Source organism: Acanthochromis polyacanthus, chromosome 18 (assembly GCF_021347895.1).
Source record: "Acanthochromis polyacanthus isolate Apoly-LR-REF ecotype Palm Island chromosome 18, KAUST_Apoly_ChrSc, whole genome shotgun sequence".
NCBI classification, from domain to species: Eukaryota; Metazoa; Chordata; class Actinopteri; family Pomacentridae; genus Acanthochromis; species Acanthochromis polyacanthus.
In genome coordinates this window covers 32,281,345-32,294,291 of record NC_067130.1, presented here as the reverse complement: position 1 = coordinate 32,294,291, position 12,947 = coordinate 32,281,345, and the positions used below count along the sequence as shown (strand labels likewise).

The window sequence follows — 12,947 nt, the reverse complement described above, 5'->3', positions numbered from 1 at the left end:
AGCGGTTGGACTAAATCATGACCACCGCACTAATGACACATGTTCACGTGCACACCAGACAGTGCATGTGTGTGCTCTAACTAAATGGACGGGTCTAATCACCTCAGAGGGAGGAACCTCTTCCCCTTCCGCCGCCTCTTAACATTAACGGATATTAACGGCCCCCAACGCTCCAGCAACGTTTCCTACTGAGAAATGAAATACATCACTAATGGTTTATCACAAACACGGCTAATGCTTTACGCAGACATCTTACCATTAATAAATGATGGCATGTAAAGGAGGGGGAGGCTTGGATCGGTTTCAGATATTAAACAGAAAAAAAAGAGGGAGCGCTTGATTTGTCTCGTTTTGTGGCAACGAGGTGATTAAATCTTTTTCTCTCCTCGGTGGCTGCAGATTTTTTTTTACAAATCTGTGGAGAATTCATGTAAAACTAGCATCACGTCTGATTTATGAAGACAGATGGTATATTAGTATCATTAAATCAACATGTCAAGTTGCATTTCCCTTTAATTACCAGGATGACTGTGTTTCATATTTTTCAGAACGAGGAAAACTGTTAAAGAAGGAATTTGGTCAAAATTAATTGAAGATAAAAAACTAAATACATTTGAGTCTTGTTTAATGCTCGTAAGGAGCAGAAAACTCCAAGAAAATGTTAATCTGAGGTCAAAATCATCAAGATCTTTTTATTTTTTCACCATTTACCACAAAATTGTCTCGTTCTTGCTTGATCATTTCCCCATTTTTATGCCCAACTTTACGGTTTGGTTTCTTGTGTTTTACATGTTTTCTTTTTAAATTTATTTTAAAAACATTAAATCCATTCCAAAATTGTTTTTTATGTTACCTTTAAGTGAAAAAAGCTCTCTTGTGGACGTAAAAATTGTGATTTTTGCCTGAAAAAGTTGTTAAAGAGTAACAGCCCATGTAAGGAGGAGGTTGGGGTGGATGGATGAACCAACAAAACTCCTACCAACAGTCAGTATTGGTTTATATGAACCATTTGGTCCAACTGTAATATCAAAGTTAATATAAAAACAGTGCTGACAAGGCTGTAGTTACTAAAATGTTTCTTTAACACTCGTCTGGCTGGTTTTGCACCTAAATGTCACCAAACTGTACTGTATAACATTAGTAGATGTTCCTAAGTAAAACTTCCTCTTTTTTTGTTTATATTTTGGCAAATAGTGACCTGGGAATTAATGTAGAGCCATTTGAACACAATATTTCTGACACCAATCTTGCATTTATTACAGCCCGATCTCACGAGGATTCGTGAAACTGTTACGTAAATTTTTGTTTCGGTTTCGTGCGCACCAACACGATTTCGTCATGTTTTTCGTGCCGCTCACCACGAAATGCACACCAATGTATTTTAAACGGCGGACTTTTCGTGCCACCCAGAACGTATTTCAAACGAATGTGTGTATTATATTTTTAATGTAAAACCATGGCGAATCCAACGCTATATTTTGCATGACATCGTCCCTAACCATAACCCTAACCATAACCCTAACCATAACCTAACCATAACCCGGTGGTACACTTACCAATTTGCATAGGAATTTAAAGAATGTCCGGCGGCCGGCGGCCGCAAACGCGATCACACAAGCAGTATACGCCGATGGACAGCTTAGATCGTCATGAATCCGCTGGTATAAACCACTTTCAGCTGTGATTACCACAGCGGGTTTCGTTGTGAGCAACACGAAAAACATGACGAAATCGTGTTGGTGCGCACGAAAAAGAAACAAAAAATTTACGTAACAGTTTCACGAATCCCCGTGAGACCGTGTTGTTTATTAACATCTTCCATAGTTTTATGTCAAAAAAACTAACTTACAATCATATCTTAGTATATTTTTTTACCACAAAGTTACAAAAATGGCCATAAAAAAGAGCTTTAAAAAATAAAAGAAACAGTGAATGCAGATGTAAAGTGTCAGCACATCCTCAAGGAATTCCACTAAACAATGCTGCCATTCATCTCGAGGCTTTAAATATACCCAGAGTTGTTTGAGATTTTTCTAATTCTGACAGAGTACATTGGATGTGCCTTATTTTCCATGAGCCACTTGATCAAAATACCGAAGAAACTCGTCCAAACCTGTACAGTTTATCAGCATAATCGGTGAAATCTGTGAGAGAGAAAACGTTTTATTCTATTGGGGTGGTTGAGAAAAGATAAATAGTCCATCTATTGGTGCCTCTTTACCTTTTAAACCATCTTTAGGGTGGTTTAAAATTCAGCAATGAGTCAGTTTTACTTTGGAGGGTCATCAAGTTACTCATGGACGAGTTAGTGATGATCTGAAGACTAAAAGAGAAGAAAGAATGGAAACAACATCACTGAGCTGAGATCCTGTCCAATCTGTTGAAATCTAGCTCAGCTGTTGTGAAAAGCATGGAATCTGTCCAAATAAATGCAGCTCTTATCCTGGTGGAGCTGGATTTTGTGCCCACACAAAGACCCCGTTTGGCTCGGTGTCCAGCTTGCTCCCCAGTGTCCTCATTAACCCAACCTCGGAGGCCGCCATTCATCTCTGGGCTCGCTGTAATAACGTCCTCGCCCCGCCGCCTCGTTTAACTTTTTCAATTAAAAGAGGAGGACCGCTCTATTAACCCCGAGCCTCCTCCCGCAATTTTTCCGCTCTGACGTTGTTTTGGAGAGGGCCGCGGGGACGAGGACGCCGGCAGTATTTCACCGATAAACCGACGTGGGTCCTGGCGAGCTGACAGCAGGCGGCAGGCGTGGAGGTGAGTTATGAAGGCCGGATGGAAAAAGGGCAAATCGTACGATGGAGCCTCGTCCTGGAGATGAAGGACGACGGGAACATGAGGAGACGCTGCAGAGGTCAACATCTGGACCCGCTGCCTCTCCGGTCCGTCCACTGCTTCCGCTTTTACTGCTTTTCTTTCTTACTTCACCTTTGAGTGTTTTTTTTCTGACTTTTCTGAGCACATTTCTTCACCTTTTAGGCCATTTTCTCCTCCTGTAACCTTGTTTTTCCTCATTTTCTGTCAATTATTACAATCTGCAGCTGTTTTTCTTCAGCTTTCCTTTTACATCTTTATCTTCTCTGCTACAAATTGTGAGTCTGGCTTGTTTCTTTACATCACAAATGTAAGAAAACATACTAGACAACAAGATGTTCTTCAATAAAATAAACACTTTTTCATTTAACGTTTCATCGAATATTGACCTAGAGTCACGATTCTGTTGACAGAAAGTCGTATCCTCTTTTTTTTTCAGAATTAGCCTTTCATTTAGTAACATCTCCAATATTGTTGAAAAAAGTTCCATAATTTAACAGTTTTAAAAAACAGACTCACAATCACATCTTAGGATGTTTTTTCAACTGCTTGTCAACAAAGAATCTTAAAAAAAAAGATTTATAATAATAAAAACAACAATAATAAATAGTTTTTTTACTCTTCACGTTTACCACAAAGACACAAAACATCTTGAAAAGGTGTAGAGACATGAAAAAACTATAAAGACACAAGACAACTACAAAAACATGCAGCGCAAGTACAAAAAAAACAACTAGAAAGACTCAAGGGTGCTAAACAGAGATGCTAAACAAGTACAAAGACTCAAAACAGCTCAAAAAAAGATGCTAAACAACTTTTTTTTCCTGTTTTCTATGATTATCTTGCAGGTTTCTTGCATTTGTTCATGTCTCTCTTATTTTTTCTGACTTATTTTAACACGTTTCCTCTCCTTTCGAGTCATTTTTTCCTCTTCCTTGTTTTTCCTTCTTTTCTTTCATTCATTACAATCTGCAGCTGTTTTTTTTTCATCCACTTCCTTCTTCCTCTCTCTCTTTCTCGGTTACAAATTGTGGGTCGAGCCCGAATATCTGCGATGAGCTGCAGTTATTAAAAACGTCACCTCGCAAATTACCTCTTTCCTGATAGATGACATCACCGTGACATCACCATGTCTGACGGTGAAGGTCACCTTGTTTCGCTTTGGACAAACTGTCTCATTTCTGCAGCAACTATTTGGAGCGACAGAAACCTCCTGATTCAGCTCTGAAGGTCGCTGTAAAAACTCGCCTTTTGCTTTTATGTGGGGGGGAAAAAAACACATTTATGAGGCGTTTAAAAACTAGACGCATGTAAAAGCAGAAGCATGCCATGCTGGTTTTATGTAAATGGTTTTAGTCAGATTTAGATTCAAATGTTTTAAATCTGAACGTTTTTGGTATATACATAAAATCCCAAAAATACAAATCTGCCTCTCCTGAACATCTGGAGACAAAAAGTTTGTTCATTTTCATCACATATTAAGTTTTTCGAGAGTTAAAAGGAAACAAAGAGCATCACAGTAACTTAAAGAAGTTTCTTCCTGGTGGTTTCAGCCTCCTGTTACACCACGGCAACATATGAGATGATAGAAAAAAGAAAACAAACATTGCAAAATTTATTAAATGAATCTAGTGCTGGTTTAGAACCCAGGTTAAAAACTGTTCAGTGACACTTTTTAACCGACAGTCAAAGTTGAAACAGCTACAACAACACAAACAGCTATACAAAGATGCAAAATCATGACTGATACACTATGTTGCCAAAAGTATTTGCTCACCCATCCCAATAATCAGAATCAGGTGTTCCAATCACTTCCATGGTGGCCATGGAAGTTTGATTTGATACACCATGGAAGGTGTATCAAATCAAGCACCTAGGCATGCAGACTGCTTTTACAAACATTAGTGAAGGAATGGGTCGCTCTCAGGAGCTCAGTGAATTCCAGCGTGGAACTGTGATAGGATGCCACCTGTGCAACAAATCCAGTCGTGACATTTCCTCGCTCCTAAATATTCCACAGTCAACTGTCAGCTGTATTATAAGAAAATGAAGGTGTGTGAGAACGACAGCAGCTCAGCCACCAAGTGGTCGGCCACGTAAACTGATGGGGCGGGGTCAGAGGATGCTGAGGCGCATAGTGCCAAGAGGTGGCCAACTTTCTGCAGAGTCAATGGCTACAGACCTTCAAACTTCATGTGGCCTTCAGATTAGCTCAAGAACAGAGAGCTTCATGGAATGGGTTTCCATGGCCGAGCAGCTGCATCCAAGCCGTACATCACCAAGTGTAATGCAGAGCGTGGGATGCAGTGGTGTAAAGCACGCCACCACTGGACTCTAGAGCAGTGGAGACGCCTTCTCTGGAGTGACCAATCAGCTTCTCCATCTGGACATCTGATGGACCAGTCTGGGTTTGGTGGTCACCAGGAGAATGATACCTGTCGGACTGCATTGTGCCAAGTGCAAAGTTTGATGGAGGGGGGATTATGGTGTGGGGTTGTTTTTCAGGAGCTGGGCTTGGCCCCTTAGTTCCAGTGAAAGGAACTCTGAATGCTTCAGCATACCAAGACATTTTGGACAATTCCATGCTCCCAACTTTGTGGGAACAGTTTGAAGCTGGCCCCTTCCTCTTCCAACATGACTGTCATCCATGTCTTTATGGACCTTGTTTTGTGCTCTGGTGCACAGAGTGTGGTGTGGATGAACTGGACTGGCCTGCACAGAGTCCTGACCTCAGCCTGATAGATCACCTTTGGGATGAATTAGAGCAGAGACTGAGAGCCAGACCTTCTGGTCCTCACAAATGAGGTTCTGGAAGAACGGTCAAAAATTCCCATAAACACACTCCTAAACCTTGTGGACAGCCTTCCCAGAAGAGTTGAAGCTGTTCTAGCTGCAAAGGGTGGACCGACGTCTTGTTGAACCCTATGGATAAGGAATGGGATGTCAGTTATGTTCATATGAGAGTCAAGGTAGGCGAGTGAATACTTTTGGAAATACAGTGTACAAAAAGAAAACCCACAGAGAGAAAATAATAAAAAACTGCAACTTTGCAAAGAACTCTACAAAAATAGATACAAAACAACTACAAAAAGAAACAAAACTGCAACAAAGAGATGCTAAATAATTTTAAAATATGTACAAAAAGTAAAAATAGAAAACACTATAAATAGGGATGAAAAACTACAAAAAAGATGCACAATAATTTAAAAGAAACAAAGCAACTATAAAAACGCAAAATAACTACAAAGAGCAATAAAATGGCAGCAAAGAAATGCTAAGTAATTTTTAAAGGATGTTAAACAATTACAGAGACACAAAACTTTCAGAAAGATAGGGGGAAAAATACAAAGGGAAAGAAAACAACTGCAAAAATGGAAAGAAACTACAAAAAGACACCAAACAACTACAGAAAAGATGTTAAAAAAATCTACGACACAAAATAACATAAAAAAGGGGCAAAACAACTACAAAGTAATGGAAAATAATAATAAAACAATTCGAATACCTTCAATGCGATGCAAAAATGACCACAAAAGAGAAGCTCCTGCTGCTACAAGAGACTAAATGAATACAAAACTGAAATTTTAACATAAAAATTAATTCAACACATGTTTAAAACAAAATCACATGAATTGCTTTGTAACTTTTGCTTAATATCTTTGCTTTAATTAAACTTGTTAGTAATGCTAGTAAAAAAATATTGATTACAGCTGTTTTTTAATGTTGTTGTTTTCCAGTAAATCCTATCTGAAGAAGTTCCTTCATGACGGGATGCAGCAGAACTCTCCATATAGTCTGATTTTACCTCCACAGGTTGTTTCCTGTGAGTTTTACTGCAGTAATTTAGTAGAAAAACCCAACAGAAACTCTTGAGTCCAACATAAACACTCTGTTCTCTGGTCGTTCTGAAGAGATTCTCCTCAAACAGTGAAATACTCCCACATCGATGGAAGTAAAAGTACACAAACCCCCATCCGTACTGTGTATATTCACAGTTAAAGCTGTATTTCTGCTCTCAGACCCAGTTTGCAGCTGAGAGATGCAATTAGGCGTCAGATCCATAGTATCTGAGGCCGTATGGAGCTCAACATGTTGTCTATTGATCCTGCGGTGAGAACAGACCAGAGGCCATGTTCAAGAGTGAACCGGTTCATGAAGCAGCAGAGATGAAGGAGGAAAAACACAATCATGTATGAATAAAATGCTGCCGTAAATTCACAGACAAACTTCCTGTTTATGTCTCTGATAAGACTTTCACTTTGTGTTTACTCTAAGTTCATTCACTGGAAAAAACATAAAATCTATTAGAAAAAAAATGTCAGCGAGGGTCATAAAAACATGTTTAAACTGGTAGATTATGTTATAAAAACGTCACAGTTTAGTATGTTGTCCAACATGTCACAAAAACATCATAGGTTCGTATGTCGTTCAACATGAAGAAAAAACGTCATAGTTTAGTATGTCGTCCAAAATGTGGAAAACAAACATCATAGTTTAGTTTGTGGTAGAAAAAGTGCCACGGTAGCTCTACCTGGCTCCTAATCGACCGTCAAAGCAGCCCATTTCTTGCCAATCACAAAATTCGCCAGCTCCATTTCTTACCAATTCAAACAGTGCTGTCTGTTCCGCCTTCCATTTCTTGCCAATCAAACGAGACCCCCTCTGCATTCCTTACCAATCATGAAGCTTGGCCTGCCTTTCGCTTGGTTCGACCAATCACATGGCTGTTGCTACCTGTTTCTGTCGCAAGCTGGGGAAGTGAAGACGGTCAGTATACCGACATCTTCACGGTGAGTAAATCAAAAGTCATTTTGTTTATTCGTAGTTTCTTTATGCAAATCTCTGATATTAAACTCTTCAAATTGTAATGTAATTGATTTCAAGTGTTTGCCTGTGCTTCCCTACAGTTAGCTAGGAACCCGAGGGCGACTTTACAACTTAAACGTAACGTAACGTTATTGTAATTTATCGCAGATGTACCGCCCTGCAGTGTTTACATTTTTAGTTCCTAGTTGGACCTGTTTAAGGGACGGACCAGTTCGAGCAACAGCAGGGAAATCATAAACGAGTCTTCTTCATAACGGAGTTTGGTCAAATCTCTGATATTAAACTCGTCAAATTGTAATGTAATTGATTTCAAGTGTTTCCCTGGTTGTCCCTGCTGAGGAGATTCGCCTCTGATGCTGGGAATAGGTAGCCTAGCCGCGCTAGACAACCCACGGCAACGAATTTAATTCTCTGCCAGGGTGGGTCTTGTTACCCTCCATAAGGCTCGAGGTTGGATTCTCCTAAAACTGGCCGGACCAATCACCATGAAGTGTAGAGTCAGAAGACGGGTGTAACTAAGTGACGACAGAGGTGTGACGATTCTGACAGAAACAACCGGAAACAACTAGCCTAGCCGCGCTAGACAACCTACGGCAACGAATTTAATTCTCTGCCAGGGTCGACAACAAAAAACGACAACAGTCGTTGAGCTCCATTAGCACCGACTCTGAATAATCTTTCTGTTAACATGTCTGTAATATACTTGAGCTTCACCCATTGACTGTATAAATAAGGCTTCACCGAACTACCGTATCCTCTGATTTCCGGCGCTCTAGGAGCCTATTCGTTGCGCTGATTGGTTGTATACCTACCCAATTGCTGCAGAGTGATTTGATAGACAACCTTTTAGCCCGCCTCCCCCCCGTCGAGTGTGCCTAGAGCCTTGCGTCTTCAAAGCATGGGTCTAGCGCGGCTAGGCTCGGGAATAGGCCATCTCCCAAACAAAAAAGTGGCATGACCTGTGTCATAAGGTATAGCTTTGTGACAGTATCATCAATTAATGTCATGTATTCTAGTTTTTAATTTTTATATTGATTTGTTACAGATAGAAAAGTGTCCACTGCAGCATGGAGGGCAGATGTCTCTGTTTGGTGGACCACAGGTTTGCTCATGTGGATTTCACATCAAGAAGGTAAACTAAATTGGGATACTTTAATGATTAAGCTAAACAAAGATGTTAATATACACCGTGAAGTTTAACTTATATTCATGAGAACGGGTTGTGTTGTTGTTGTTTATTTATCAGACGGCACCACCCACATCTGGTTCATCAGTGTGTTTAGCTGCAGCATTTCCTGCCAGTGGTGCTGCCGGTTCTGTTGGTCAGGTTGTGAAGCCAAAACTCAGCCTTGAAATGGTATGAAGCATTATGTGTAATGACAGATCAAACCAAAACCCACAATCTGCAACCCCTATACATCATGTCCCACACTAGGTTTTTCATGTATACTGCTTTGACCTTCATTTAATTTCTGACATTTTATCTTGATCTAGTTTGCCAAACCACGATTTGGTGGCTCACTGAGCTCAGCAGTGAAGGCAAACCTCAGTGTTGCCCGAAAACCCACTCAGGTATAATTCTGCTATTGTTTGTTTGTTTCAATTTCTATGAATCTCAGAGTGGTTTCCCTTCATTTGATCATCGCAATTCCATCTCTCCAGTGACATAAATGGTGATAGATATGATAAAAAACAATGTTGAGGAACTAAAATTATATTTCTTTGTGAAACACATTTGTTTGATTTTACTTCTGTTTCTCTTTTTATGTAATACTGTATTGTACATGTCATTTCTCTTTTCTTTCAGCTTCTTTCCAGCACAGTCACTGCCTCGTCTGACAGTGTGAATATGGCCACTCTGACTATCCCTGCATCCACATCACCAGTAATGAGGACCATCTCCCCTCTCTCTCTCCCTCCTCCCTCCTTCCTCTGTGACCATCACCAAGCGTCCCAGCACTGACATTTCCCCAAGTCCTCCTGTCTCTGTAAGTTTATATTATTTCTTGATTCATATAGTAGAGGCTTTTATTTTCTTATGTCTCACCACACTTTGTTCACTCATGCCACCTCTTTCACATCACTTCCTCTCCTTCACCCCTTTACATGAACAATAATTCACTTTCTAAAGTACTGAAACTGATTTGCACTTTCTTGCTCTCCCTCTTTCTCTTTTTGTGTTTGTCTGTTCCACTTTGAATTTGGATGAAATTGCCTCACCTGTGCCAGCAGTGCCTTTGCCTCCATTCAGTAATCCACCTACAACCAGTCAACACTGGTTGCCGGAAAAACTTAAAAAAACTCTTCCTGTCCAAGATCAGCAGTGGATTGCTGCTGCATTATGGAGGAACCAGCACCTCCGTGACGACCTCAGTTTGTGGTATGAACCACCAAATCCATCTTTAATCTCCCACCAGGTCCCCACTCCAGAGCACTTTTTCTGCCACCGGCTTCTTTTGTGGATGCCATACCACCTCTGGAGGGTTAGAGTGTTCTGCCCCAGATGCAGTGGGCACCTCACAGGAGGGGGTGTTCACAAAAGAGCACGTCAGGTGTTGGACATTGACAGGAACTACATAATGATCACAGAGACATTGAGGTGCAGTAACGCTGGATGCAAGGCATCCTACCTGTCATCTACCAGTGCTGGACTGGATCAGCTGGACCTTCCTCATCGGTCGGAGTTCAGGATCATAATGACACGCAAGTGAGCTGCTGTCATCACATTTGATCTATGCACATATTTGATTTATCCCAAATTCTTTTCAAATTCTATTCACACACAAATTTTGTGTCATCACTAATCTGCTGTAGGAAGATTTTACTGGATATTAGTCATAGTGGATATTAGTCAAACACATATGCAGGTACACTGTTGCCCCTCTTGCCCCAGCAGTACCTCCCCCTCCTGCCAGTGCTCAACCTGCCTCAAAGGCTAAATTCAACAAAAGGAAGGTTGAGTTTAATACGTGAAAATGTGGACAATTTAGGACTGCTGAGGCTGGGCACAGCCAGTATCGTGGCATTATCTACTGCCCAAATACAGAAACGGTCACGAAAGAGGTCTGGTTGGAACAGATCAAAAAGTCCTGAAGACATGAAGTGTAAATATTACAATGCATGTAAATAAGTTGACGTTGTAGTGTGAGTGTGTATAGTTCTTTTAAAGATTTCTACTGTTTTCTGTTTCAAGCTATTTTTTAAATTAGTATTTTCATACTACAATAAGTATATAATTTTGTTTTGTAAATATCTAATACCAAGCATGTAAATAAGTTGTGATGTTGTACTATGTGTCGATGTAGTGTTTTAAGGATTTTTAAGGAGTTTTCTATTTGTTTTTAAGCTTGTCTCACTGCAAAAAAGTAGTTTATTTTGTTCAGAACAATAAATAACTTAATGGCAGTATACAGATTCAGTCTTTGTCTTTTTTTTCAGTCTGTGTATTCTACACAATATGTTGCAGCAGAGACTGTGCATCTACTGATTCTAATCTACATACTTACCATGTCATTCAGATTTCAATGAAATGAAATATTCCCTTGTGGTCATATCACAGTTTATCATACTAATGATAAAAGCCTGGGATAGATATCTTTAAAACAAGATGTGTTTACATCAATATAAACTTCATTGCTATATATAAGAAGTGTTATAAAGTGAAGATAAAATTTATTTAGAATTTGTTAAACAGCTTCAAAATGTAAATGAATACCTCTGTTCCAGGTGGGAATCGAATCTATGACCTTCAGAACTGCATCACGTACCAATTTTTATCTAAAACTGTACAATTTGGGGAATTAAAACTAAATTCCACTACTTAGCAGCTATGAAACAGTTAAATTTAATGCAAACTTCAGCCTCGCACTCATCTTTTCTCCTTTTTTCCCTTTTCCTCATTTTCCCTCCCTTTTCTCTTTTCCCCCTTCTTCACCTTTTTTCCTTTTCTTCCCCCCACGTACAGACTATTGTTCCCCAGCTTATCAAGACCCACCACTGGCATTTTTCTTTCTTTGTCTAAGTTTTTCAAAAAAATTAAGAAGGATCTGGTCTTGAACCAGTGACCTGCAGCTCCATAGGTAAACCCTTAACTCACTGAGCTACAGATCAGATAAAAAGAATAAACCCGTCGTCCCTTTGACATCGTAGTTTCTGTTCATAATAAAGTGACCACATGGGTGGAGCCAAGGCGGAGTCTGGGTGAAGTCAGGGTGGAGAGTAGGAGGGGAGGTGGGTGGCGGCCTCCCCCCTCTACCACCCACCACACCTTCCCCCGCCGAACAGTTTTTCGAAAATCCGAGACTCGACGGGTTTTCCCGAGTTTTTGGAGTTTCCACCAGGTCGGAGGCAGAACAAGTTGTCATGAAGAGGTGTTGAAGTCGGCGAGGATGGAGTGACTTTTCACAGCGACTAGAAGGAAGACGACTAGAAGAGCAGGTCTTTAACCAGCATCCCTACAATCCATGGAGTCGCTCCAGAGAAATGAAGGGAGGTCAACTTTTATCAGCCTCCACCCAGATGTTCAACTTGATATCTTTACTTTGACATTTTTAGCTCCACAAACCTTTAGTATCACACTTTATGATCATTTATTAGGACTTTAATGGAATCCAGCAGCAGATTTAGTTTTTATTGACAAACTTTATTCTTGTCATCGTGGGACCTCATGTTTATGAGTTTTAGTGCAGAAAGTTATTTTAATTGTCTTTTAAAGTCTCTTAAAAACCAAATAATGAATTGGATTAGTCAAGAGGTTTAAATTTCTTACTTTGTCATATTTTAAATATAAAAAACAATGTAAAAAATAAGGGGTCTTGAGACAATTTGCCCTGTAATTTGCATTCTATTAAAAAAAAGAATTTAAATTGTATGCATCTTGTAATGTTGGAGGAATTCAGCCATATATGTTGGAAAACACATTTTCTTTGTCCATTAATCTGTTGACTGTTTTCTCCAGTAATTCATTTCTTGTTTTGGTTTATAAAATGTCAAACCCAAATATATTCAGTTTACTGTCATAAAAACCAAAAAGATTTGCATTCATGATGCAGGAATCAGACAGTTTTTCACTTTTTATCGTAGTTTAGTCACAAAGATAGTTGATAATGTGTGAATTGTTGCAGCTTGTGAGCCGTAAAAGGTTTTAATCTTCCTTTCTACTTACCTATTGAATAAAACCAACAAAAGGGCCCAAAAAAAGTCAAAGGATGTCATCCAAAATATGGAAAATAACATCATAGTTTAGTATGTCGTCCAAAATGAAGAAAAAACGTCATAGATGTCAAAAAATAAAACTACAG

The 12,947-nt window shown here is 39.6% G+C and overlaps 1 long non-coding RNA gene across 1 annotated transcript; it reads left to right on the top strand.

Annotated features, from left to right (window-relative positions):
- Positions 1 to 9,140: 9,140 nt before the first annotated feature.
- On the top strand, positions 9,141 to 10,974 carry LOC110969481 (uncharacterized). Its single transcript, XR_007937473.1, has 3 exons — positions 9,141 to 9,219; positions 9,455 to 9,635; positions 9,877 to 10,974. It is a non-coding gene; the product is annotated as an uncharacterized LOC110969481 (long non-coding RNA).
- Positions 10,975 to 12,947: the final 1,973 nt, after the last annotated feature.